The sequence below is a fragment of the Halichoerus grypus genome, chromosome 8 (genome assembly GCF_964656455.1).
Source record: "Halichoerus grypus chromosome 8, mHalGry1.hap1.1, whole genome shotgun sequence".
NCBI lineage: Eukaryota > Metazoa > Chordata > Mammalia > Carnivora > Phocidae > Halichoerus > Halichoerus grypus.
In genome coordinates this window covers 69,960,379-69,988,145 of record NC_135719.1, presented here as the reverse complement: position 1 = coordinate 69,988,145, position 27,767 = coordinate 69,960,379, and the positions used below count along the sequence as shown (strand labels likewise).

Below are 27,767 nucleotides of genomic sequence, written 5' to 3'. Positions count from 1 at the left end.
CAGGTACCAAGGTAACTCAAAGGGGGGAAAAGTCTTCAACAAATAGTGTTGAATCAACTTGATATTTTTATGGGGGGAAAAAAAAATGAACCTCAACCCCGACCTCACACCATACACTGATATTAATTTGAGGTAGATATTAGACCTAAATGTAAAGGCTAAAACTATAATACTCCTGCAAAAAACAGAGAAGAAAATCTTTATAACTTTGGGTAGGCAAAGATTTCTTAGATAAGATACAAAACTAACCATTAAAGAAAAGGTCAATAAATTGGACTTTATCAATGGTTTTTAAATTAAGGCATTCTATGATGAGATCTGTGCTTCAGAAAAGTAAGATATATCTGGGAGCAGTCTAGATGGCTGTTTCTCTTTCTGCGTCACACACACAAATGCTCAATACTAATAATCATTGGAAATGGTCACGTTCAGTGAAGTTGAAATGGTAAATGAGTATCAGACACATCAGTCTTAGCTTATATATTCATTTATTCCTTCTTCCTGTCAAGAAATATCTGCTGACTTTTTAAAATTGTGGTAAAATATATATAACATAAAATTTACCATCCTATTTCTAAGTGTATAGTTCAGTAGTGTGAAGTATATTTGCAGTTTTGTACAACCAGTCTCCGGAACGCTTTTTTTTTTTTTAAAGATTTTATTTATTTATTTGACACAGCGAAAGAGGGAACACAAGCAGGGGGAGCAGGAGAGGGAGGAGCAGGCTTCCCGCCGAGCAGGGAGCCCGATGCGGGGCTCAATCCCAGGACTCTGGGATCATGACCTGAGCCGAAGGCTGACGCTTAACGATTGACCCACCCAGGCGCCCCTACTTTCTGTCTCTATTAATTTGACTACTTTAGATACTTTGTATAAGTGGAAACATAAAGTATTTGTCTTTTTGTGACTGGCTTATTTCATATACTACAATACCCTCAAGATTCATCTGTGTTGTAACGTGCGTCAGATTTTCACTCTTTTTTAAGGCTGAATAGTATTCTATTATATGTATATACTACATTTTGCTTATCCATTCATCTGTCCATGAACATTTGGGTTGTTTCTATCTTTTGACTATTCTGAAGAATGCTGCTATGAATCGGGGTGTACAAATATCTCTTCAACACCCTACTTTCAATTCTTTTAAATACACATTCAGAAGTGGAATTGCTGGATTATACGGTAATATACTTTTGTTTTTTTTAGGGACTGCCATACTGTCTTCCATAGTGGCTGCACCATTTTACACTTCTACTAACAATGCACTAAGGTTTCAATATCTCCATTTCCTTGCCAACACTTGTTATTTTCTGTTTTTATTTATCTATTTTTTTGTGGGGGAGGGGCAGAGGGAGATGGAGAGAGAGGATCTTAAGCAGGCTCTATGTCCAGTGTAGAGCCTGATGTTTGGCTCGATCTCATGACCCTGAGGTCACAGCTTGAGCCGAAATCAAGAGTCAGATGCTGGGCGCCTGGGTGGCTCAGTTGTTAAGCGTTTGCCTTTGGCTCAGGTCATGATCCCAGGGTCCTGGGATCGAGCCCCGCATCGGGCTCCCTGCTCCGCGGGAAGCCTGCTTATCCCTCTCCCACTCCCCCTGCTTGTGCTCCCTCTCTCGCTGTGTCTCTCTCTGTCAAATAAATAAATAAAATCTTAAAAAAAAAAAAAGAGTCAGATGCTAAAAAAAAAAAATCAGATGCTTAACCTACTGAGCCTCCCAGGTGCCCCTATTTTCTGTTAAAAAATTTTTTATTTTTAAATAGTAACCATCCTAAGAGGTGTGAAGTGGTATCTCATTGTGTTTTTGATTTGCATTTCCCTAATGATCAGGGATGTTGAGTACATTTTAATGGGTTTATTGGCCATTTGTATATCTTCTTTGGGGAAATGTCTATTCAAAGCCTTTGCCCAGTTTTTTTTTTAAAGATCTTTTATTTATTTGAGAGACAGATAGCACGAGCAGGGGGAGGGGCAGAGGGAGAGGGAGAAGCAGACTTCATGATGAGCAGGGAGCCCGATGTGGGACTCCATTCCATGACCCCAAGATCATGACCTGAGCCAAAGTCAGACACTTAACCAACTGAGCTACCCAGGTGTCCCCTTGGCCCATTTCTTAATTGAGTTTTTGTTGTTGTTGTTGAATTGGAGTTCTTTGTTTATTCTGGATATTAAACTTTTATCAGATATATGGTTTGCAGGTATGTTTTTACTTGCTGTATTTTATATGCCAGATACTTTTCAGGATGCTGAGAATACAGAGGAGGCTTCTACTCTCATCTTGGGTAGAGGCAGAAGGGAAACAATAAAATAAGGTCCTTTGAGAAAATGAGAACTGCCATAAAGAAAATAAAATGGGGTGAGGGGTGCATGGCTGGCTCAGTTGGAAGAGCATGTGACTCTTTTTCTTTTGGTAAAGATTTTATTTTTTTGACAGAAAAAGATAGTGAGAACAGGAACACAAGCAGGGGGAGTGGGAGAGGGAGAAGCAGGCCCCCTATGGAACAGGAAGCCCAATGCAGGGCTCGATCCCAGGACCCCGGGACCATGACCTGAGCCGAAGGCAGACGCTTAATGACTGAGCCACCCAGGCGCCCCAGCATGTGACTCTTGATCTCAGGGTTGTGAGTTCAAGCCCCATGTTGGGTGTAGAGATTATAAATGAATAAACTTTTATTTATTTATTTTTTAAAAAATGTTTATTTATTTATTTGAGAGAGAGAGAGCACAAGCAGGGGGAACAACAGAAGGAGAGGGAGAAGCAGGCTCCCCGCTGAGCAGGGAGCCCGATGCAGCGCTGGACCCACGGACCCCGGGATCATGACCTGAGACGAAGGCAGACGCTTAACCGACTGAGCCACCCAGGCGCCCCAAATAAATAAACTTTTTAAAAAAGAAAAAAAATGGGGTGATAAAATAGAGATGACCAGTGGGTGAAGGCAGTCCCCTTTAGATAGGGTAGTCAGTTAAGACTTTTCTCTTAGAAAGTTACATTTGAGCTGATGAGAATCACAGAGTAAGGATGATAACAATGATCAAGGGTGCACAAACCACAACAATGATAAGGAGGTAAGGGCCAGATCAGTTAGGTTCACAGGTCAAGGTAAACTGTGAATTTTACCTTAAGTGTAATATGAAACATTGGCCATTTTCAAAGAGAGGAGTCACAAGATCTCACTAATATTTTTAAAAGATCACTTTTGCTGGTCTGTGAAGAATGATTATGTAGTTGGGGGAGATGAAAAGCAAGATTCCAATGATTGTTCTTTCTTCGGGCTCTTTTTTTATATCACAATCAGGCAATTGTCCCCCACATTCTCTTATGTTTCTAAATTTATATCACATCATGGTCATTGGCAATTGGAGTCTTCCTTAATAAAATGGACTTCTAGCAACTTCCTCCATTTCTATATCATTCAGTGTGTCCTAGGTTACATGTGCTAACTGACAATCCCAAATCCCAGTGTCTCAAAACAACATAAGTCCTTTCTTGTTCATACTACATATTCACTCTTAGTTGGCTGGGGATATCTGCTCTGTGTCATCCATTTTATGGGACCAAGGCTGATAGAGTAACCACCAGTTGAAGCATTGTTGGTAGCTGTGGCAAAAGGAAAGGGAAAATGGGTAATTGCACATTGGTATTTAAACCTTCCTAGAAGTAATACATGTCACTTCCACTCACATTCATTGCCAAGTGAATAGTCACTCCTAACTTCAAAAGAGCAAGAAAAACAATTATATCATGTTCTAGGAAGTTGGGTGAACCAGAAATATTTGAGAATAGCATAAATGTCTACAATTACTTCCAAGATCACTGCTAATACTCTTCAGCACTCAGTAAAATATCTGTCCAAAACATACAGACTTTATAACTTCCTGTATTCTATAATTAGATATATTTGTTTATATTAAAGAAATTATTTCACTCATTCTTACTAAGAGCATTCCCCGTGTAGGACATTACAAACCTTTCAGTGGTCTATTGTAAAACAATATAGATGACAGGTGTATTCTGAAATCAACTTTAACATGCTATTACCATTATAATGAAATCTCTATATTTGTAGGGTCTCATAAAGATAGCGGTTCAACTAATGAAATGGTGTAAGAAATGGAAAGTAGGGTTTGGACTTACAAGATGTTTAAGCATTAGAAGCAGCAGAACTTTGTGACCATTTGAATGTGGAAAACAGGTAAGAAAGAGCAGTGAAGGATAATGGAGGTTTCCTAGACTGAAAGACTTCTTGGAATGGTGGTGTCATTGCCCATGTAAGGGAATGCAGTAGTAGCTGGTGTGTGGAGTGAACGGTTGGAAAATTAGTTTGACTTTGGAAATATTAAATTTCAGATGTCTGTGGGAAACTCTGCCTTAGCTAAATCCTCTTTTTGTTAGAAATTTATGAAGGTATTGGAAAAGAAACCACTGGAAGGAGACTGGGAATGGAGCATCTAAAACATTGTGTTATATAAGTGAAGAGTGAACTTTGAGGATGTCTTTACTCTGAAGTATGTAAATGTAAACATTTTTTAACCTACTTGAAGCAAAGGCACAGGTGCCCCCTCCACTCTCTATTTCTGTATCATCATTATTTTACTTCAGTAATGTCTACAGTTCAGCATTTTAACATGTTAAGAGAAAAAAAACTTGAAATGAAGGCAGGAGATAATGTAACAATATGCACCAACAGATGGACAACAGTCACCAAAGAGTCTAAAAAAGATCTGCAGTGTAAAAATCTGTTAGTGTGCCTCTAGCACTGTCTAGGGGAGAAACAGAATAGTGGAGAAAAAAGAATTCAAGAGTGTGCTGTGTTGGATAGAGTACAGGCTCCTGGTTAGAATACAACCTTTACCACTAACTAGTACACACATTTACAGAATGCCTCCTATGCATCAGGGACTGTGACAGGTGTTTTAAATATTTTTATCTCAGAATCATCATGACAATCCAAGACTAGGATTGGCCATAGTTTGCAGTTAAAGGTACTGAGGCTCAGAAAGTTAAAAAACCTGTTTAAGGTCAAAGTACAGTAAATGGGAGAACTGCAGGTTCACCCAGATGGGCCTGACTTCAACAACTGGGCTCTTTCACCTATAGCCAGTAGACCCCAAACCTAGTTGTGCACCACAATCACTGGAGAACATGTTAAAGCACATTTTCCAGTTTCCCATTCAAGACAGTTTTAGGAGATGGTAATATTAGAATAGTACTTTGCTCTCATGGTTGTTGTTAGGATTAAATGTAATCAAGTATATTGGAGTGTTTTATTAACTTCAAGTTTAACATAGTTATGCTTATAATTTAAAGGTTTTATTCATTTTTGTAACAGATTTTTTAAAAAAGGTAATCTTTCCACCCAACATGGAGCTCCAACCTACAACTGTGAGATCAGGAGTTACATGCTCTAGCCACTGAGCCAGCCAGGGGCCCCTTAACAGTTTTATAAAATGCGATCAACTAATTCCCTTTCTTTTGTTTTTCTAGTCAGAAAATAATTTTCTGATTATTAATTAGGCTTATCGAATATCTTAAAGTCAGAAAAGTGTGCCCAAAACTGTGTGTTTTGGCTCAGTAACATTATGAATTAATACATTTAATTTCTTTTATTTTTTTTTTTAAGATTTTTATTTATTTATTTGACACACAGAGAGACAGTGAGAGAGGGAACACAAGCAGGGGGAGTGGGAGAGGGAGAAGCAGGCTTCCCGCTGAGCTGGGAGCCTGATGTGGGGTTCCATCCCAGGACCCTGGGATCATGACCTGAGCCGAAGGCAGACGCTTAACGACTGAGCCACCCAGGCGCCCCAATACATTTAATTTCTAGTTTATAAATCGGCACTCTTGTGAGTCTGACCAGCGCTAGTCAAATTCCCCAAGCTTAATCATCCCTTTGTTAACTGAAAAAATAGCTTTGAAATCAGAATAGCTGAGGAATGGAGTTCAAAGCAAAAGAGGTATGAATTGTTCTAACTGGTGGCTTCATGGGATTAAAATATCAGGGTTTGTCCTGGAGGTTGGTCTGTGACTACTACAAAATTAACTCATTCTGATCTAAGATCACCTTTTCTCACCGTTAGCAGATGGTGTTTTTCTCGGGTCCAATATACCATAGCTAGAGCGGGTTGAACCAGAAAATACAATAGGGCCACATCTCTGGCCCCTTTAAAATGCCTCCTGCTTCTTCCACCCCCACTCTCACCAACAATAGCAGTAACGTTACCATGAAAAGTTTGGTCTTCTATCCTAAGAGAAACTCCAAGTATTATTTCCACTTCCTACTGGGTTTTGTAGTTAAGTTGTATTTAAATTAGCATTCTTTTCCACTAACCATGAAAGGCTGATAGTTTCGTAGTAGGCAAATACTCTTGTTGTTTTGTTGCAATATTCACAAAGGCACTCAACAGGCACTTACTAAATGCATACTCCATGAAGAAAGGTTAAGCGGTTTCCCCAAGACCACACAGATGAACAAGTGGGGAAAAAGGGGCACTGAAAGTGCCTGCTCTATCCAGTCACGCTCCGATAACTACTCAAACCGCCTCACTCCCAGCCCAAGAACCCGGCTTTCAAGGGGACATGAAAGGAACACCCCGGAGGTGAGAGCCAGGAAATCGGGAGAGGTGCTTTTCCCGGCATGCTCTGCAGCACACTGAGGGGCGCCAGACGTATCCCGGCGTGCATCGGGGAGCGCCCAAGGGCGATGGTTCCCGGCTCCTGAAGAGGCACGCGAAGTTAAACCGGTAGGTGTGAGCTTACTTAGTTTTGAGACCCGGCTTTTTCGTTTCCCCTTTATGAATGTAACCCCAAAGCGGCAAAAAAGGAGGTCCTCTAACTACCCTCCCTTTCCGCGTGCGAATGACTTTCGGCGCCGCTTCGAGCACGGTGCCAGGTGATTAGCGGTTAGGGGCGGGCCTGATATGAACACGTGACCAAACCTGGCAGCCAATGACTAGCCGGGTGGTCCGGCAGCGCGAGGATTCCGGGACCCGTGAGCGGAGCGGCGCGTGGGCCCGTTCCGGTCGGCCCCGGCAGGTACGCGCAGGCGCCTTGGTTGCCACGCGCCCCGTTCGTCCCCACGCGCCCAGTGGCGTGTACTTGGCGCGAGGTGTTAAGAGTCTGTTTGGGTGTTTTTGTTGGGGGGGGAAGGGGAAAATGGGGGGGTAGGGGCGTCACGTGGACGCCGCAGCCAATCGCAGGTTGAGGCGCACCCACAGCTTTCCCCGGCGCCCCGGGGTGCGACGTGTTCAGTGAGGTTCGGCTCAGCCTTCACTGTCTGAGCGCTCTTTCGAAGCGCGTGTGCGGCCTGTAAAATCTGGCCACGGGTTTTCGTGGCGTCCTGCCCCGCTGTGAGCACGGACGACAAGTTCTCGGCAAAATGGCTGCTGGAAAGAGTCGCCTAGCAGGGGGAGCGCCGGGGCCGCGTGAAGGTCACATGACGAGGTTGGCAGCGCGTGCTGCTGGCGCGGGGAAGGGGGAGGGTGGTGGGGGAGAGGCGTGGCCAGTCACGTGCCGTCGACTGCGCCGACCTGTGGTTTTCTCTAGTGTCCTTGCTGCGGCGTGATCCGTCTGCTTTTGCTCCTCCCACCTCGAAGCGTGGCAGTCGTCGGCGAGAGGCTGTATGGTGTGGTGGCATGAGCTGTGGTCTGGGAATTGAGAGGACCTTGGGTATAGGCCTTTGGCTACTTCTGTAATGAGCAAGTCTTGTTGCCACTCCCGGCCTCCATTTTCTCATTTCTGTGTAAGATTTTTTAAGGCCTCCCTATGGTATGTGACCTCTACCTAATCCCAGTCTCATGCAGATAATAAGAATTAAGGAACGAAATGAGACAAGCCCGTCTCCCCACAAGAAAAAAGAAATCCACAGTGTATCCCTCCCATCACAGTGATGTGGGAAACCTGGAGATAATTTCTTATAATATTCTGGGCATATCTGTCCATATTTATCAATTGCATTTATATTCTGCCTTTCCACTCTGTCCTTTGAAAAGTATTCTGGCTTTTAGAGGGCTAGTCTCTATGTGTATCCTGGAAAGAAGTCAAGAGTTAAGTAGTATTGTCTATTAACTGTGGAGCTGGGGGAACAAGTAGAAGAGATTTGCTGATGCTCCATAAGGCTGTGACTAGAAGGACCTAGAAGTCGTCCTCTCCACTGGGTGGGACAATATTTGTAAAATTTTTGAGGCTTCCTTGCCACCGACCTTTGTTTGATGTTTTTCATGGTGTTCTGCTCCCAGCTCCAGCCCTTCATTTTGTCAAGGGACAGGGCTTTAGTGAAATGAAGCAGGCTGTTCTGTATTTTTCATATCACTGCTTATGTTTTGTGTGCTACCCTTTGATGTATCTTAAAGGGCCTTTGAATTTTGTGGGATCGCAATCTGGAAAACATTTTTTGAGTAAGCATTATAACAATAGTTACCACTTTTGAACAATTATAATGTTAAAATCTTTCTAGCTTAGTATTTTGTATGTCTTAATTCATTTAGTTAACAAACTTACGAGGTAAGTACTATTACCTCCATTTTACCAAAGAGGAAAATAGAGAGATTAAGTAACTTGCATTAGCTCATGTGGCTGATAATTTCACATAATTCCAACCATAATGCCTTTGCAAATTTGACAATGATTCCAAAGTTCATTTGGAAGAATGAATCTGTAAAGTAAGAAAAGTTTTGAAAGAGTGAAGTGTGTGTGTGTGTGTGTGTGTGTGTGTGGGGAACTTGTACTAGTGAATATATAAATAAAGCTATGATAATCAAAATGAGTAGTAACTTTGGAATAGACGGAGCAGTGGTACAGAATAATAAATTTAGAAATATTTAAAGCTATTTAGTATTATACAGGTGGTTTTTCACGTTAGTTGAGAGAGAATTTCAAAATTGTGTTGAAACAATTGGCTAACCATTTGAAAAATAATAATAAAATGGAATCCTACCAAATGTAAGTAAAATAAAATCCAAGTGAATTAAATAGTTAAATATAAAATGTGAAGTCAGCAGGCACCTGGCTGGCTCAGTTGGTTGCCACTCTTGAACTCGGGGTTGTAAATTAAAGCCCCGCGTTGGGCATAGAGATTATTTAAAAATAAAATCTTTTAAATGTCAAGTCAGAAAATAACCACTTTAAAAAAATGGGTAAACATTTTTCCAGTCTTGAGATGGGATGAGCTGTTCTAAGCATGACTGTAAAGGCAGAATCCATAAAGGCAGGTATTGTTTGAATTACTGCATAAAACAATGTGTAATTGGCAAAAACATTATAAAGTTAAAGACATTTATTCGCTCAGTATTTAATATATTTATTGAGTGCTTACTATGTGCCAGGCAGTTTTTCAGGTGTAGGGTATCCAATGATGAGCAATGCCAGGCAGATTGTGGGGGAAAAAATTTGCACCATATGTTGGACTTGTAAATTTAATGACTTTAATATCTAGTAGATGGGCTAAAGATACGTGAATAGGTAGATCACATACATAGAGAAAAATAACCAATAAAGATACAGATTCATTATTTTTTTACTTATAATCAAGTAACACAAAGCAACCCCCCCCAACCCCCAGTCTGGCACTTTTGCATATACATAATAAAGTGTTAATATTGTATTGGCATAGGAGTGAGGAAATTGGCATGCTCATACACTGCTGTTAGTGGATATTTATATGGGAACATCCTTCTTGAAGGGTATTTTGGCTGTATGTACTGAAAGCATTCAAAACCTGTATGCCCTTTGACTCAGCAGCTTTTCTTTGTAAGGCACTAATTCGTAAGTTTGGAAAGATGTTTATTAAAGAGTTGTTTTTGTAGTATTTTTTTATAATAGCTAAAACTTGGAAAAAAAGTTAAATAATAGGCAGTCGGTTAAATAAATATGATACTTTCATAGATGATAATACCTTGTAGTTAGTAGATATAATATAGATTTCTACTAATTACTTGGAACGCTTATATATTTTGTTAGGTAAAATGTGTAGGAAGATTGCATTTTTTGTAGGACTGTACGTATACGTGTCTAAAAGTCTAAAATATACGTAAAAGTCTAAAATGGTATACATCAGGGCGCCTGGGTGGCTCAGTTGGTTAAGCGACTGCCTTCGGCTCAGGTCATGATCCCGGAGTCCCGGGATCGAGTCCCACATCGGGCTCCCTGCTCGGCGGGGAGTCTGCTTCTCCCTCTAACCCTACCCCCTCTTGCGCTCTCTCTCTCTCTCAAATAAATAAATAAAATCTTTAAAAAAAAAAAAAAAAAATAAAATAAAATGGTATACATCAAATGTAATGGTGATTTTATTTGAGTGGTAGGGTTTTGGATGAATTTAAAAAACAAGCAGCATTTTTTAGAACAGTTTTAGATTTATAGAAAAACTGCAAAGATGATATAATAGAGTTCCCATACACCCACTCAACACCCAGTTTTCTGTATTAGCATCTTATGTTAGTATGGTATATGTATTATAAAGAATGAACCAATAAATACTAATACATTATTATTAACTAAAGTCCACAGTATAATCAGATTTCTTTAGTTTTTATCTAATGTCCTTTTTCTTTTCTTTTTTTTAAAAGATTTTTATTTATTTGATAGAGCACAAGCAGGGGGAGCAGCAGGCAGAGGGAGAAGCAGGCTCCTGGCCGAGCAGGGAGCCCGATGTGGGACTCAATCCCAGGACCCTGGGATCATGATCTGAGCTGAAGGCAGACGCCCAACCCACTGAGCCACCCAGGCACTCCTAATGTCCTTTTTTTATTCCAGGATTCCATCCAGGATACCACGGTACTTTTTTTTAATGTACTAGTGCTTTATTTTTATTATTTTTTTAAGTTTTTATTTAAATTCCAGTTAGTTGGGGTGCCTGGCTGGCTCATTTGGCAGAACATGCAACTCTTGATCTCAGGGTTGTGAATTTGAGCCCCACATTGGGTGTAGAGATTACTTAAAAATAAAACTTAAAAGAAATTCCATTTAGTTAACATACAGTGTAATATTAGTTTCAGGTGTACAGTGTAATGATGCAACACTTCCATACATCACCTGAAGCTCATCACAACAAGTGCACTCCTTTTTTTTTTTTAAAAAAAAAACAAGGGCACTCCTTAATCCCAATAATTTATCCCAATCCTCTCGCCTACCACCCTCCTGGTATCCATCAGCTTGTTCTCTATAGTTAGGAGTTTGTTTCTTGGTTTGCCTACTTCTCTCTCCCCCGCCACGCTTAACCCCCTTTGCTCATTTGTTTTGTTTCTTTTTTTTCCTTAATATTTATTTAAGTAATCTCTATATCCAGTGTGAGGCTCAAACTCAACCCAAGATCAAGAGTCGCATGTTCCACAGACTGAGCCAGCCAGGCACCCCTCACTTGTTTCTTAAATTCCACATATGAGTGAAATCATACGGTATTTGTCTTTCTCTGGCTTATTCCACTTAGCGTTCTACTCTCTGGCTCCATCCATGTTGTTGCGAATGGCAAGATTTCATTCTTTTTTTATGACTAATATTCCATCTTCTTTATCCATTTATCAATTGATGGATCCTTGGGCTGTTTCCATAATTTGGCTATTGTAGATAATGCTGTTATACTAATGTTCTATTAAAGGGTGAAATTCCAGGGAAGAAGGTGTGAGGGAGGAAAAGGAAGTGAGGTAAGGAAAAGGTGAAAACAAACAAGGGATGTATTATCAAGATGGCTATAGCTTCATTGCAAACAAAGCTGATTGCTTGATTTTCCAAGGCATTTCCAGAGAGTTCATATGAAGCTATTGCCTTTCAGAACTATTACACAGCCACAATACTTTTGGTAATTATGTCCCTTTGAGAACTTCTTGGTTATAATAGTTTCTCAGACTCTTTTTTGGCATATGAAAATTCATTATGTCAGGTTTTCACCATCAAAACTTATGGTCTTGGTCTTTCCTTCTTGCCTTTGTGTAAGGCCAAAAGAGAGACACTGGCTACTTTGACAACCTTAAAGTGAACTCCAGGAATGTCACTGACAGCATGACCTTTACAACCAAATCCAACAACTAGAGCCTCATCATTTTCCTGAATAAAATTCAAACGACCATCATTGGGTACAAAGACTGATTTTTTTGCCGTTCTTGATCAGCTGGACCCTGATGTACTTCCTGATGGCAAAATTTGGCTGTTTGGCTTCAACCCCTACTTTTTCCAGCACAATTTCCTTTGCCTGGGAAATGCCTCCCAAAGGGTTGGCCTTATGGGCTGTGCCTAAATGAGCTTTCTTATTCTGTTTACCATGTCACTTCTGATCTCAGTCGGTGGCTACAGAACTTCTTGCAGTATGAAGATTGCAGCGCTTGCTCATCCTGCCAGTGCCACGCACCTGACAAAAGAGAGCTCAGACTTTCTTTATTTTTGATAACCTTGACAGTTTTGAGGAGTACTGGTCAGTATTTTGTAACATGTCCCTCAGTTGGGATTTAATATTTTTCTCATTAGTGGACTGGGGTTAGAGTATATACTATCAACATGACTTGTTGCTCTTTGAATTTGTTTTTTATTTTTATTTTTTAAGATTTTATTTATTTGAGAGAGAGAGAATGAGAGAGAGAGCACATGAGAAGGGGGAGGGTCAGAGGGAGAAGCAGACTCCCTGCCGAGCAGGGAGCCCGATGTGGGACTCGATCCAGGGACTCCAGGATCATGACCTGAGCCGAAGGCAGTTGCTTAACCGACTGAGCCACCCAGGCGCCCTGAATTTGTTTTTTAAATGTTTACTTTTCTATGGTTTTCTTTTTCTGTACTTTCTATTTTTTCTTTACTTAAAAAACAAACAAACCAACCCAGGGATGCCTGGGTGGCTCAGTCGGTTAAGTGTCTGCCTTCGGCTCGGGTCATGATCCCAGGGTCCTAGGATCGAGCCCCGCATCGGGCTCCTTGCTCAGTGGGGAGCCTGCTTCTCCCTCTGCCTACTGCTCCCGCGCTCCCCCTCTTGTGTTCTTTCTCTCTGATAAATAAATACATAAAGTCTTAAAAAAAAAAGCAAACCCAAACTTGTGTTACAAGCAATATAAAAAATATTGGTTACGACTTTCTTGGCATGTGTGTCCATCTTTATCAATAGCATTTATGATAAGCAGTACATTGAAAATTCTGATAATATAGAAAGGATAATGGAAGTTATAGTCAAAGAAAAACAACCGGACAAGTTGCTGACAAGGCTAATTATAGAAAGGAATTAAAGGCATTAGTATAGTATAGCTTGTTTTAACAGTCTTTAAACTGCTTAGTTCTCTGTTCTAGGAAGAAAAGCCTGGTAATCATGAATTAGATATAAATCCAAAAGTAGGGAAGCAAATTCAATTACACACAACAGGATAAAAATATAAATAAGGTAGATTAGGCCAATTAGGTAAATTTGTTCATTCAACAACAAATAATTAGCCCTATTGAATGCCAGGTATTATACCAGGGCTCGGGATTGAGCAGTGAATAAGACAAAGTCCCTGCTCTCATGGAATTTACACTCTAGTAAATAGACAATAAACTAATAAATAATATGATTTCAGGTATTATCTAAGTGCTGTGAAGAAAATAGTATGAGAGGATAGTGAGTGGTGTGGTGGGTTTGGTGGTTCTTTTAGATAGGTTGTCAGGTAAGGTTTCTCTGAGGTAACTCTTGAGCATAAAGAGACTTGAATGATAAGGAGCATCCCAGGCCAACATGGTGCATTTCAAGTGGTGAGAGAGAGTGCTAATGCAAAGACTCTGGGGTGAGAATCAGTTTGCAGTTTTCAAGGAAGTGTAAAAAGGCTGGTGTGCTATAGTTTGGAGATTGCTGGGGTAATAATTGGAAGTATTAGGAAATGATACTGGGTAGTTGGTGGTCTCAGATGGTATAGAGTCTGGTAGACCAGAAGGGCTTTGGATTTCATTCTAAGTGTGATGGGATTCATTGGACAGTTTTATGAAGAAAAATGATAGTCAAATTTATGTTTTATTTTTTAATTTTTTAAAAAAATTTGTGTTTTAAAAAGATCACTTTGCTGTAGAGACAAGGGGGGCTGTAGGAGACCATTTAGGAAGTCACTGGAATGATAAAAAGAAGTATGGTGGCTTGGATCAGGGAGGCAGTGATGGAGGCAGTGAGAAAGGATCCGATTCAGGGTATATTTTGAAGGTAGAACCAATAGAGTTTGCTGATAGCTTAGTTGGAGGTGAGAGAAAGAAGGAATCAAAGATGATAACAAGGTTTTTAGCTAGAGCAACTGGTGCCACGTACAGAGATGAAAACTGGAATAGCTAGTTTGGGATTTAAAATGAAGAGTTTTGTTTTTATTTATTTTTAAAAATTTATTTACTTATTTTTAGAGAGAGAGAGAGTGGGAGGGGAGGGGCAGAGGGAGAGAATCTCAAGCAGACTCCCCACTGAGTGTGCAGGGGGTGGTGCTTGGGGGAGAGGGAAGAGAGAGCATCTTTCTTTTCTTTTTTTTTTTTTTTAAGAGAGAGCATATTAAGCAGGCTTGATCTCAATGACCCTGAGATCATCACCTGAGCCGAAATCAAGAGAGTCAGATGCTTAACCAACCAAGCCCCCCAGGTGTCCCTAAAATGAAGAGTTTCATTGGATAATGTTGAATTTGAGATATCACTAAATATCTAGGAATAACCGTTGAGTTAGCAGTTGACTGTTTAAGTCTGGAGCTCAGAGAAAAGGTTAGAGCTGTGAATATAATAATACATTTGGGATATCATCAATACGTAGTGTTTTATTTATTTTTAGAACATTTTAAGATTATTTAATACAGTAAAATAAAACTGTATTTCATCACTCCATGAGGTCAAAGGAATTAACTATTTGAGCATTTCAAAATGAGTCAAAATGTCAATCCAGTTTAATCAACAATTCTTTTTTTTTTTTTTTAAAGATTTTATTTATTTATTTGACAGAGAGAGGCACAGCGAGAGAGGGAATACAAGCAGGGGGAGTGGCAGAGGGCGAAGCAGGCCTCCGGCAGAGCAGGGAGCCCGACGCAGGGCTCAATCCCAGGACCCTGGGATCATGACCTGAGCCGAAGGCAGACACTTAATGACTGAGCCACCCAGCCGCCCCTAATCAACACTTCTTAATAAACAGAAATCTTTTACAAATTCCTCCTTTATAGTGATTAGCTTCATTAGTTTGAAGCTGTATACACACACACAAACACCCCCCCCCAGGTTTACATACATAATTTAGATATATATTATATATATGAATTCATACATACATAATGCATGTATACTTATTTATTTATTTATTTTTTATTTTATTATGTTATGTTAATCACCATACATTGCATCATTAGTTTTTGATGTAGTGTTCCATGATTCATTGTTTGCGTGTAACACCCAGTGCTCCATTCAATACGTGCCCTCTTTAATACCCATCACCAGGCTAACCCAACCCCCCACCCAATACGTAGTGTTTTAAAACCATGGGTCTGGTAAGATCAGGCAGGAAGTAAAGAGGGAGAACTGGCCCTGAGACTCAGTTGAAAGCATGGACAGAGGAATAGATTACACTTAGATTTCTTTTGTATCTGCATCAGCACAGTATTTACAGAACTGTGTCTATATGGTGTAATATGAAATCATGCCTTTGAGATGATTTTAATATGACCTAGACTCTTTCTGTTACGTGAACTGATTCTTCAGGTTTTTGTCAAGATTTCCTCAAGATTTCCACTTTGTGTCCATTACCTGGGGGCATAAATTCCAACTCTCATAGCTTTCATACCAGACCCATCATTGTTTAACTCTATCCTACCTCTTTCTCCTCTGTCTGCCATGCCCAGTGTGCTCTGTTTGTGTATAGCTCTGCATTTGCCAGGAATATTCTTTCTCCCCCTTTTCTTGCCCTTTTCCTCAAACTCCTACTCAAGTCTTCAATGTCCAGCTTAGATTTGGTAGTAATTTCCCCAAATTTCCACGGATAGAAGTTGGTTCCTCACTGCATGGTAATTCTTCAGCTCTGTTGGTAGTATTTTAATTTATAGCAGAATACAAAATCAGTTGATATTTTGACTGTTTTTTTTTAAAGATTTTTTTATTTATTCATTTGACAGAGAGAGACACAGCAAGAGAGGGAACACAAGCAGAGGGAGGGGGAGAGGGAGAAGCAGGCTTCCCACCGAGCAGGGAGCCCGATGTGGGACTTGATTCCAGGACCCTGGGATCATGACCTGAGCTGAGGGCAGACCCTTAACGACTGAGCCACCCAGGCACCCTTGACTGGTTTTCTTATTCATTTGTTTCTCCAGTGCTTAGCATGTGGTAGATGTTCAATCATAATGCTTTGAAAAAGTTTAGAAGTTTTATTTTGGCAGAGTAAATAATTACAGCTATATCTTACACAATCGTATGGACTGGTAGCTGAGATTTTTAGGACTTTTTTAATGGTGAATTTTTGGTTTTAATGATATACATTGTGATAGACTTTAGCTAGTACAAAGTTTAATGAAATGATGTCAGTTAGGGGTCTTAGTTCAGAGACATTTGAGGAATGTTTTAATCTCTAGGACTGAATAATGCTCATTTCTTTGGAGGCAAGCTATTATAATAGATTGTTCCTTCATGGGGCGCCTGCGTGGCTCAGTCGTTAAGCGTCTGCCTTTGGCTCAGGTCATGATCCCAGGGTCCTGGGATCAAGCCCCGCATCGGGCTCCCTGCTCTGCGGGAAGCCTGCTTCTCCCTCTCCCACTCCCCCTGCTTGTGTTCCCTCTCTTGCTGTGTCTCTCTCTGTCAAATAAATAAATAAAATCTTTAAAAAAAAAAAAAAAGATTGTTCCTTCACTTGCCTACTTTTCCACCCACCTTCTCAGTAGTCGGGAATTCTATTTTAACATTAGATGTGTACTTTGAGCTCTTTGCTGGAGAAGAAACCTAATGTAATAAATCCAGTAGAATCAGCAGTACTCGCCCCAGGAGTGTCCTTTAAACTGTTGGGTAGAGGGAATCTTAATGGTGTGAATTGTAGGTGTGAGGGTTTCAGTCTGTGAGCTCAAAGTAGGGTTAATTATTTTGTCATTCAATTGTAAGCATGTATTGAGCACCTACCATATATGGGCACTGTATGAGGTGCTGTGGGGGACACACAAAAGAAATAAAAGAAATGGTTCCCTGCACGTGAATCCCTGACAGTTTAGTGGAAGAACTGAAACAGAACATTAAAAAAGAATTTAACCTTAACAAGCGGTGTATCATTAAGTGCAAAATACTGTGGTATAAATCAAGGACTTTGCATTTCTTTAAACACATAATTATATTCGCAGGGTATATGTAGTCTTATCTTGCGTCAGTTTTCAACATTTTGACTTGATTTTCAAGCTCCGCATTTTCACCTATCTTTAACACTTTTGGTTTCATTAAGATACTGATTTGGCTATTTGTTCAATGTGATGAAAGCCCTATGTAGCAGGAGAGTGCCCTGCCAGTACTTGCATTCAAATATTTTATTCTTTCATGTCTATAAAGCAAATATGTAATTTGAAAAGGTAGAATGTCATTTATCCTTTGCAAGTGTGACAGAGGCATGCTTTCATAGTTTTGCTGTGTGTAGGTTTTCCTAGACATTTCTACCCAAGGGTGGGGGAGAAAAGTATAGAACATATAAAACAAATGTTGTGTGCATATTGAATAGGAATTTAAAAATACTGAGTTTTGTGTTTGGGTTATAAAAGCAGCTTTATAATTCAGATTTGAAGATTTGAAAAACATGGATAAGCACAAAGAAGGAGATAAATTTTTTTTTTTAAGATTTTAAGTAATTTTTACACTCATCATGGGGCTTGAATTCACAACCCTGAGATCAAGAGTTGCATGTTCGGGGCACCTGGGTGGCTCAGTCTTTTAAGCGTCTGCCTTCGGCTCAGGTCATGATCTCAGGATCCTGGGATTGAGCCCCGCATCGGGCTCCCTGCTCTGGGGGAAGCCTGCTTCTCTGTCTCCCACTCCCCTTGCTTGTGTTCCCTCTCTCGTTGTGTCTCTCTCTGTCAAATAAATAAAATCTAAAAAAAAAAAAAAAAGTTGCATGTTCGACTGTCTGAGCCAGCTAGGCGCCTCAGGAGATAAAAATTTTTAATATGCTATCACTGTTAACCTTATTGATAGGCTTCTAGGCTTTTTTAATTTTTAATTTTTATTTTTTTAAAGATTTTATTTATTTATTTGACAGAGACACAGCGAGAGAGGGAACACAAGCAGGGGAGTGGGAGAGGGAGAAGCAGGCTTCCCGTGGAGCAGGGAGCCCCATGCGGGGCTTGATCCCAGGACCCTGGGATCATGACCTGAGCTAAAGGCAGACGCTTAACGACTGAGCCACCCAGGAGCCCCGCTTCTAGGCTTTTTTTTAAATTTAAATTTTAGTTTTATTTATTTTTTTAAGGCCTTTTTTTTTTAAGTGGGAAGTTTTGTTCTTTTAATAAATGAATAGCTCAGATACCTTTAAAAGCAAGTGGATAAAAGTTTATCTGATCAGATTACTTTCTACACAGTTCTTCAGTGGCTTCTCATAGTAAATGGAATCAAGTTGAGACAAGTTCAGATTCCTTAGCTTAGCACATAAAGCCCACTACCCTATGGTTTATTTCATTTGCCATGTGTCTCCCTCATACATATCTTTGATTTAGCCATACTAAATGTACTATTTCAGGTCTCTAGACAGGGGTTGGCAGACTTTTTTGTAAAGGACAAAATAGAAAATATTTTAAGTTTTGTAGGCTTTATTGTTTCTGTCATAACTATTCAACTCTGCTGTGGTAGCATGAAAGCAGCCGTAGACATTCTGTAAACAAACGATTATGGCTGTGTTCCAGGGAAACTATTTATGGACACTGAAATTGGAATTTCATATAATTCCTGCATGTCATAAAATTTTATTTTAATTTTTTAAAAAAAGTTTAAGCAATCTCTACATCTGATGTGGGGCTCGAACTCAAGACTCTGTTACCAAGGGTCACATGCTCTTCCAACGGAGCCAGCCAGGCACCACTCCTATTTTAACTTTTTTTCAACTTTAAATTTTAACTTTTTTTTCCACATTAAAAATGTGAAAACTATTCTTAATTTGTGGCCTGTACAAAAACCTATGGCAGAACATGGCTTATGGGACTGCAGTGTGCTGACCCCTGCTCTAGACTACCATACTTGCTGTGCCTCTGTTGTATTCCGTACTCCCCACCTCCCATTTCCTTCTCTAGTATCACTGTCTTGCTCAAACCTACCTTAGATATCATAGTCTCAGGGAAGTCAGAATTTGTTTTAGAGCTTTTTTCTGTTGATTGGAAGTATTCTGTTCAAACCTCTATCAATGTGTTTATATAGCTGTATTTTTTTAATTGTAGTAAAATATATATATATTATTGTAACCATTTTTTTAAAATGATTTAGGGGGGCGCCTGGGTGGCTCAGTTGGTTAAGTGACTGCCTTCGGCTCAGGTCATGATCCTGGAGTCCTGGGATCGAGTCCCACATCGGGCTCCCTGCTCAGCAGGGAGTCTGCTTCTCCCTCTGACCCTCCCCCCTCTCATGCTCTCTCTATCTCATTCTCTCTCTCAAATAAATAAATAAAATCTTAAAAAAAAAAAATAAAAATGATTTAGGGAAAGAGAGACTGAGCACACAAGGAGGGGGGCAGAGGGAGAGAGAATCTCAAGCCAACTCTGCAATCAGTGGGGAGCAGATCACGGGGCTCAGTCTCACCTCTCAGATCACGACCTGAGCCAAAACCAAAACTGGGAGTTGGACACAACCGACTGTGTCCCCAGGGGCCCCCATTGTAACCATTTTTAAGTGTACAGATCTTTGACACTAAGTATATTCACATGGTTGTGCAACCAGTTACCACCATCCATCTCTAGAGTTTTCATCTTTCCAAGCTGAAACTCTGTTCTCGTAAAATACTAGCTTACTATTCTCTCCCCCCAGTTCCTGGCAACCACATTCTACTTTCTGTCTCTATGAATTTGACTAGTCAAGGTACCTCACATAAGTGGAATCGTGCAAAATATTTGTCCTTTTGGAACTGGCTTATTTAGCCTAATGTCTTCAGGGTTCATCCATATTGTAGCATGTATTAGAATTTCTTTTTAGGGGCGCCTGGGTGGCTCAGTCGTTAAGTGTCTACCTTCGGCTCAGGTCATGATCCCAGGGTGCTGGGATTGAGCCCTGCATCGGGCTCCCTGCTCAGTGGGGAGTCTGCTTCTTCCTCTCCCTCTCCCCCTGCTTGTGTTCCCTCTCTTGCTGTCTCTCTCTCTCTCTGTTAAATTAAAAAAAAAAAAAATAAATAAATCTTACAGAAAAAAGAATTTCTTTTTAATGCTGAATAATACCCCATTGTGTGTATATATCACATTTTTTTGTTTATCTTGTTATCTGTTGATGAACACTTCAATTGCTTCCACCTTTTGTTTATTGTGAATAATGCTGCTGTGAACATGGATGTACAGACATCTCTTTGACTCTCTGCTTTCAGTTCTTTTAAGTATACATCTGGAAGTAGAATTGATGGATCACATGGTGATTCTATATTTTTTTGAGGAACTGCAGTGGTTGTACCTTCATAACTGAGTTTTTTTTTTAAATACTTTTTTGGGAGTAATTTTAGATTTATAGAAAAGTTGCAAAGACTATACAGAGAGTTTCTGTATACCCCTCATCCAGTTTCCCCTCATGTTAACATCTTAACATTACTGGGGCGCCTGGGTGGCTCAGTCAGTTAAGCGTCTGCCTTCGGCTCAGGTCATGATTCCGGAGTCCCGGGATCGAGTCCCACGTCGGGCTCCCTGCTCTGCGGGAGGCCTGCTTCTCCCTCTCCTACTCCCCCTGCTTGTGTTCCCTCTCTTGCTGTCTCTCTCTCTCTGTCAAATAAATAAATAAAATCTTAAAACAAAACAAAAAAACCCATCTTAACATTACTGTGGTACATTTGTCCAAACTAAGAAACCAATGTTGGTTAATAACTGTTAGTAAACTCCAGACTTTATTTGGATTTCATTAGTTTTTCCATTAATGTCCTTATTCTGTTTCAGGATTTAATTGAGGATAGTACATTACATTTAATGTATATATTTTTTTTAATTATTATTTTTTAAAGATTTTATTTATTTTATTGAGAGAGAAAGAGAGCACATGAGAGTGGTTAGGGTCAGAGGGAGAAGCAGACTCCCTGCTGAGCAGGGAGCCCAATGCGGGACTCAATCCAGGGACTCCAGGATCATGACCTGAGCCGAAGGCAGTCGCCCAACCAACTGAGCCACCCAGGCGCCCAAATGTATATGTTTTTTATTGTACTTAACGTGGAATGTGGTGCATAACAAAAGGAGAGTGTTTCTTGAATGAATCACCTTTTAATTTTCCTCCATTTTTAAAATTTTATTTATTTATTTATTTTTAAAGATTTTATTTATTTGAAGAGAGAGACACAGCGAGAGAGGGAACACAAGCAGGGGGAGTAGGGGAGGGAGAAGCAGGCTTCCCCGCGGAGCAGGGAGCCCGATGTGGGGCTCCATCCCAGGACCCTGGGATCACGACCTGAGCTGAAGACAGACACTTAACAACTGAGCCACCCAGGCGCCCCCCATTTTTTTTTTTTTTAAAGATTTTATTTATTTATTTGACAGACACAGCCAGAGAGGGAACACAAGCAGGGGGAGTGGGAGAGGGAGAAGCAGGCTTCCTGCGGAGCAGGGAGCCTGATGCGGGGCTTGATCCCAGGACCCTGGGATCATGACGTGAACCGAAGGCAGACGCTTAACGACGGAGCCACCCAGGAGCTCTGATTTTTTTCCATTTTTGTGGGATGTTTATTAATCTTCCTTTAGGTTGGGTTAACTGACTTATTTTCCTTTATATCCTTTCTTCCCTCTTCCTCTGCCATCTATTTCTAAGGTCCATTACAGTTTTTTTCACAAGCTTTTTTTGAGGAAAAGTAACCATTCTACTCAAATTTGCTGTCCCTTTGGGCATGTAGTTAGGCAGAATCCCTCAGTCTCTGTTGCAGTTTGATTAGATACATGACTTATTTTCTCTAGTGGAAGTGGGCCTGACCTCCTTCATGTATTACAGTTTTGTCGGCCTTCCCTGGCTATCTGGGCTGCAACATCTGGGATAGCCTTGGAAGCCTTGTAGTCAAGATGGCAGAACTGCTGTCAGCCGGAGTCCTGGGATGACTCTGGAGGAGAACTGGCTTAATTAATGACCTGAATATTCACTCACCAGGATGATATTTTGGGATCTGTTTGTGTAGCCTAGCTTAATAAGTATGCTGCATGCCCAGCTCTGAATAAGATTTATATGAACCTTGAATATTGATTTAATTAGAATTATATAATTATATTGGGAAGACTAGGGGATGGGAAGTGTGCACATGTATGTATAGAGATGTGAAGAGGAAGGAGAGCTAAATTCTCATCTTCTATGGTGGGAAGTTAATAGTGCCTAAAACTGGAAAGAAGAAAAAAAGAAAAAAAACATGTAATGATATGGAAGTATATACCAAAAGATTCAGCCATAAAAGTTGAACATTTGCCCCTGGGAATTGGGAAATTGTTGGAGTAGAGGATCACCGTCTTTTGTAATAAGCCATTGTACTTATTTACTTCTTTAATCTCTGTTCATGGATAACTTTGATAAAAACAAAAATGAATTAAAGATACTGGTAAAGAATAAGAAAAAAACCCCTGTCAGATTCTGATTATCCTTTACAAAGCCACTAAAGTTGATCACCTTTTTTAAAAAAGATTTTATTTATTTGAGAGAGAGAGAGAGAGAGAGCATGAGCAGGGGGAGGGGCAGAGGCAGAGGGGGAAGCAGGCTCCCCGCTGAGCAGGGAGCCTGATGCAGGACTCTGTCCCAGGACCCTGAGATCATGACCTGAGCCGAAGTCATGCACTTAACTGAGCCACCCAGGTGCTCCAATCAGTCACTTTTTGCTAAATGTATCTGGTGACAGAGAGCTTACCACTTTTCCTTGTACTGACATGAAATCTTTCATTCAGAAACTTCCGTTCCAGGATCCTCTAGAGCATATGAAATAATCTATACCTTCCTCCATGACAACCTTCAAATGACCCTTTAAATGATCTTCATAAAAAAATTATCTTCATGATCCATTCCCACATCTTAAATCTTCTAGCCAGTGATAGTGAAAATCATCTTTGATTTTGAGACTGATTATCATCAAGTCCTTGCAAATCCTCATGGACTGTTCAGTGGCTCATGACTATTTTTGGATGTCAGTTTGTTGGTTCTGCATAGACTTTCAAGGAATTTGAGAAAAGTTACTCTGGGCTTGATAGTGCATCATCTCATAGTGCAAGCATGCCAGAGGATCCTATCCTTACATGTAGTCAACCAGAGGTCCTGAATAGAGCCCACATCTCTCAACTGGCACCTCAACAAGAATTCTTTTTATACCTAAGGTTTTGCCTGGAGTGGGTGGATATGACCTTTTTCTTTTCTGCTGGATGTTGGGGGAGGGGCAGAAGGGGAGGGAGAGGGACATGCAGACTCCGTACTGAGTGCTGAGCTGGACGAGGCTCAATCCCACGACCCTGAGATCATGACTGAGCTGAAACCAAGAGTCCGATGCTCAACTGACTGAGCCACCCAGATGCCCCTGGCCTGTTTCTTATTTAAGCATGTTAGTCCTAGTGATGTGGGTTCCTACTATCAGTTTTAATGATCTGCGACAAACCCAGCAGCTCATTGCCTGCGCTGCCCAAGTTCCTCTGGAAAGAGGAATCACCTCACTCTGGTCCTTTGTTGCACATATAGCAAAGGCTGGAGGTAACATGTAATGAAGAATAGGGGACTGAAGAATAGGGGAATATTAAGTAAATTGTAGCATTAGAAGTAAAAAATACAAATTAAAGGTTTTGTAGCAACTTGGAAAATAAGTTCTCAAAATAATGTTAAATGGGGGCACCTGGGTGGCTCAGTGGAGGTCCCTGACTCTTGATTTCAGCTTGGGTCATCATCTCAGGGTCATGGGGTGGAGCCCCGCTGGGCTCTGCTCTCAGCATGGAGTCTTCTAATCCCTTTCCCTCTGCTCCTACCCCTGGTCCAGCTCTCTCTCTCAAATGAATAAATAAATAAAATCTTAAAATGTTAAATGAAAAATAGAACCCAAAATGCCAAGATTACTGCTTTAAATTATGGAAGAATTAAATCGTATAAAAATTTATATTCATGCATATGGAAATTCAGAGGAATAAAAGGTTATGGTCAGTGGTAAGATTGTAGGTACTTAAAATTACATTATTTGTTGCTTTATTTGTTTATTTTCTGTGTTTCGCACTAGAATGTAAGCTCTAAGAGGTCAGGGATTTTTATCTGTCCTAGAACAGTGCCTGGCCTATAGTAGTTTTTCAATAAATATTTGTTGATTGTTCAATGAATTTTTAAAAAGATTTTATGTATTTATTAGAGAGCACGTGAGAGAGAGCATGAGTGGGGAGAGGAGCAGAGGGAGAGGGAGAAGCAGACTCCCCACTGAGCAGGAAGCCCAACGTGTGGGGCTAGCTAGGTGCCCCTGAATGTGGCTTGGCTGTGTTTCAATAAAACTATTTACAAAAACAAACATTAGGTTGAGTAGTTTGATGACCCCTATCATAGACCCACCACTTTTACCATCCGTGAAAATAGAATAATAGAAGTCTAGGTTGGAGGTCATTTTTTTTCTTTTTTTTTCAGGATTTCTGAAGGCAACAACCCTTCAACAACCCTCCAATGTCTTATTATTTCTAGCAAAATAAAATCTAAAATCTTTGCAGTGGCTATAAGGTTCTGTGTTGAGCAGATCCCTGTAACTTCTCTGACCTCATCTTTTACCACTTACCCTCTACTCTCTGCTCCAGCCTCCTTGTTTTTCCTTGATCATGCCCTTTCATATCTGATTTCTTCTGTTTGGAACTGCGTTGGCTCGTTTCCTCAATTCTTTTGTGTCTTGAATCAAATTTTGCTTTTTTCCTTTTCCCTCTTCTCTATTTATTATTTTGTTTTCTGTCTCATCTATCACTGGATAACATATCATATCGTATATTCATTTATTTTGCTTGTTTGATGGTTCCCTTACTAAAATTTAAGTACCACAGGGCAGAGATTTTTGTCTCTCTTGTTCATTGCTGTTTCCACATTCATAGAACAAAGCTGGCATACAGAATGAGTGCCCAGGAAATGTTTGCTGAGTGAGTGAATAAATTGCCACAATACTGTGACATGGGCATTGTTATTGCCTTCATTTTGCAGGTGAAGAAACTGAAGGCCAGAAAGGTTAAATAATTTGCATAAGGCCCCATAGCTCTTTTTTTTTTTTTTTAAGATTTTATTTATTTATTTATTTATTTGACAGAGACACAGCGAGAGAGGGAACACAAGCAGGGGGAGTGGGAGAGGGAGAAGCAGGCTTCCCGCAGAGCAGGGAGCCCGATGCGGGGCTCGATCCCAGGACCCTGGGATCATGACCTGAGCTGAAGGCAGACGCTTAACCGACTGAGCCACCCAGGCGCCCAGGCCCCATAGCTCTTGACCATCCTACTGAATGGCTTTATTTCCTATTATATCTCACCATGCCTTCTTTGCTCAATCATAGACACTATTTTTGTGTGTGTGATTATCATGTACATATCCAGGCTTCTGTGCTTTTCCTCATGTTATTTCTTCAGTGGGAGTATTCTTTCTTGCCCTACTTAGGTAGAACTTTCTTTGCAGAAGAAATGGTGATGTAGAGGAGTCAAGGTTATAAAGTTTGTTTGGGGAGGTGGAGGGATGAATACTGTGAGCTAAGGTCATATGGTGGGAGATGCATGTACATTCAGGGAACAGTTTGGCTAGAATGAGGTTTTGTTTAGGGCTATGATAGAAGGTAAAGTTAGAGAGAGGGAGAGGATTAGGGCCTTGTTACAGGGAGCTTTGAGCTTCTAAGGAGCTGGTGTTTTTATCTTGTTGCCCCTTGAAGGTTTTTGAGCAGAAGAGTGATAATGTATAACACTGCTTTTATAAAAATGTTTGATTTTGCTGTGGTGATGAGAATGGCTTCGAGTGGGACAAGGCTAAAATTAGGAAGGAGATGTTGGAGATTATTATAATGATATAGTCCTGAAGTGAGGCAATAAGGGCTGCAATTGAGAAGTTAGAGTGCAAATTAAAGCACAGAGATCGGATACTTAAAATATGGCTTATAAAATCCAAACTCCATACTGTGGCCTACAGCATGCTACATGAGCTCACCTTTGCCTATCCCTGCAACCTTACCTCTTGCCATCTTTCCTTTCATTCTGCAAGCGGTAGCCACACAAGCTGTTTCTTTTCCTTGAATGGGCTGTTTGTGTTGACTTTAATGCCTTTTGCACTTACCTTCTCTTTGCCTAGAGTGTTCTTCTATAAGTCTGGTTCCTTCCTGTCTTTCAGTTCTCAGTTTAAAACACCTATCAGGTCTTTCCTGATCACCAGTTTTAAAGCAACTTTCCTCATTGCTGCTGCTGCTGCTGATTTTTTTTTTTTAATTTTATTTATTTATTTGACAGAGACACAGCGAGAGAGGAAACATAAGCAGGGGGAGTGGGAGAGGGAGAAGCAGGCTTCCCGCTGAGCAGGGAGCCCGATGAGGGACTCGATCCTAGGACCCCGGGATCATGACCTGAGCTGAAGGCAAACGCTTAACGACTGAGCCACCCAGGCGCCCCTCTATTTTTAAATTTTTGAGGAACCTCCATACTGTTTTCCATAGCGGCTGCTCCAGTTTACATTTCTATCACCAGTCCAGGAGGGTTCTCTTTTCATTGCATCCTCAGCAGCACTTGTCATTGCTTGTCTTTTTGATACTACGTGATACTTTTTGATTCTTACTGGTATGAGGTGATAGCTCATTGTGGTTTTGATTTGCATTTCCCTGATGATTAGTGACTTGAACATCTTTTCATGTGTCATTGGGCTGTCTGTATGGCTTTGGAAAAATGCCTATTTAGGCTCTCTGCCCATTTTAATTTTTAAAAAATTTTTAAATTTTTAAAAAAGATTTTACTTATTTGTGAGAGAGAGACAGAGATAGCAAGAGAGAGCATGAGCAGGGAGGAGAGGGAGAAGCAGGCTCCCGCTGAGCAGGGAGCCTGATGTGGGGCTCGATGCCAGGACCCTGGGATCATGACCTGAGCCGAAGGCAGACGCCGAACCAACTGAGCCACCTGGGCACCCCGGTTGTTGTTGGTTTGGTGTTGAGTTGTGTGAGTTCTTTGTATATTTTGGATATTAGCCTCTTATCAGATATATCGTTTGGAAATATCTTCTTCCAGTCTGTTTTGTTCGTAGTTTTTTTTTGCTGAGGGAAAGCTTTTTAGTTCAATGGATCTAGTCCCATTAGTTTAGTTTTGCTTTTGTTTCCCTTGGCCGGAGGAGACAGATCAGAAAATATTGCTAAGGCTGATAATCCAAGAGATTACTGCCTGTATTTTCTTTTAGGAGTTTTAGGGTTTCATGTTTTACATTTAGGTCTTCAAATCATTTTTTTTTTTTTTTTAAGATTTTTATTTATTTATTTGACAGAGAGAGACACAGCGAGAGAGGGAACACAAGCAGGGGGAGTGGGAGAGGGAGAAGCAGGCTTCCCGTGGAGCAGGGAGCATCATGTGGGGCTTGATCCCAGGACCCTGGGATCATGACCTGAGCTGAAGGCAGACGCTTAATGACTAAGCCACCCAGGTGCCCCTTTAATTCATTTTTTTATTTTTATTATTATTTTTTTTAAAGATTTTTTTTTTTTTTTAATTTATCTATTCAGTA

At 40.5% G+C, this 27,767-nt stretch overlaps 1 protein-coding gene across 3 annotated transcripts in view; it reads left to right on the top strand.

Moving 5' to 3' along the window:
* Positions 1–6,660: 6,660 nt before the first annotated feature.
* The window catches only part of MGA (MAX dimerization protein MGA), a 165,027-nt gene continuing 143,920 nt past the window's right edge, over positions 6,661–27,767 (top strand). Inside the window, exon 1 of one of the 3 annotated variants that reach the window (XM_078079497.1) lies at positions 6,661–6,739. The gene's annotated coding sequence lies outside the window, so the exon portion shown is untranslated. Of the gene's footprint in view, positions 6,740–6,936; positions 7,032–7,245; positions 7,440–27,767 lie in introns of those variants that run through there. The other 2 variants (XM_078079496.1, XM_078079498.1) reach the window with 2 other exon arrangements.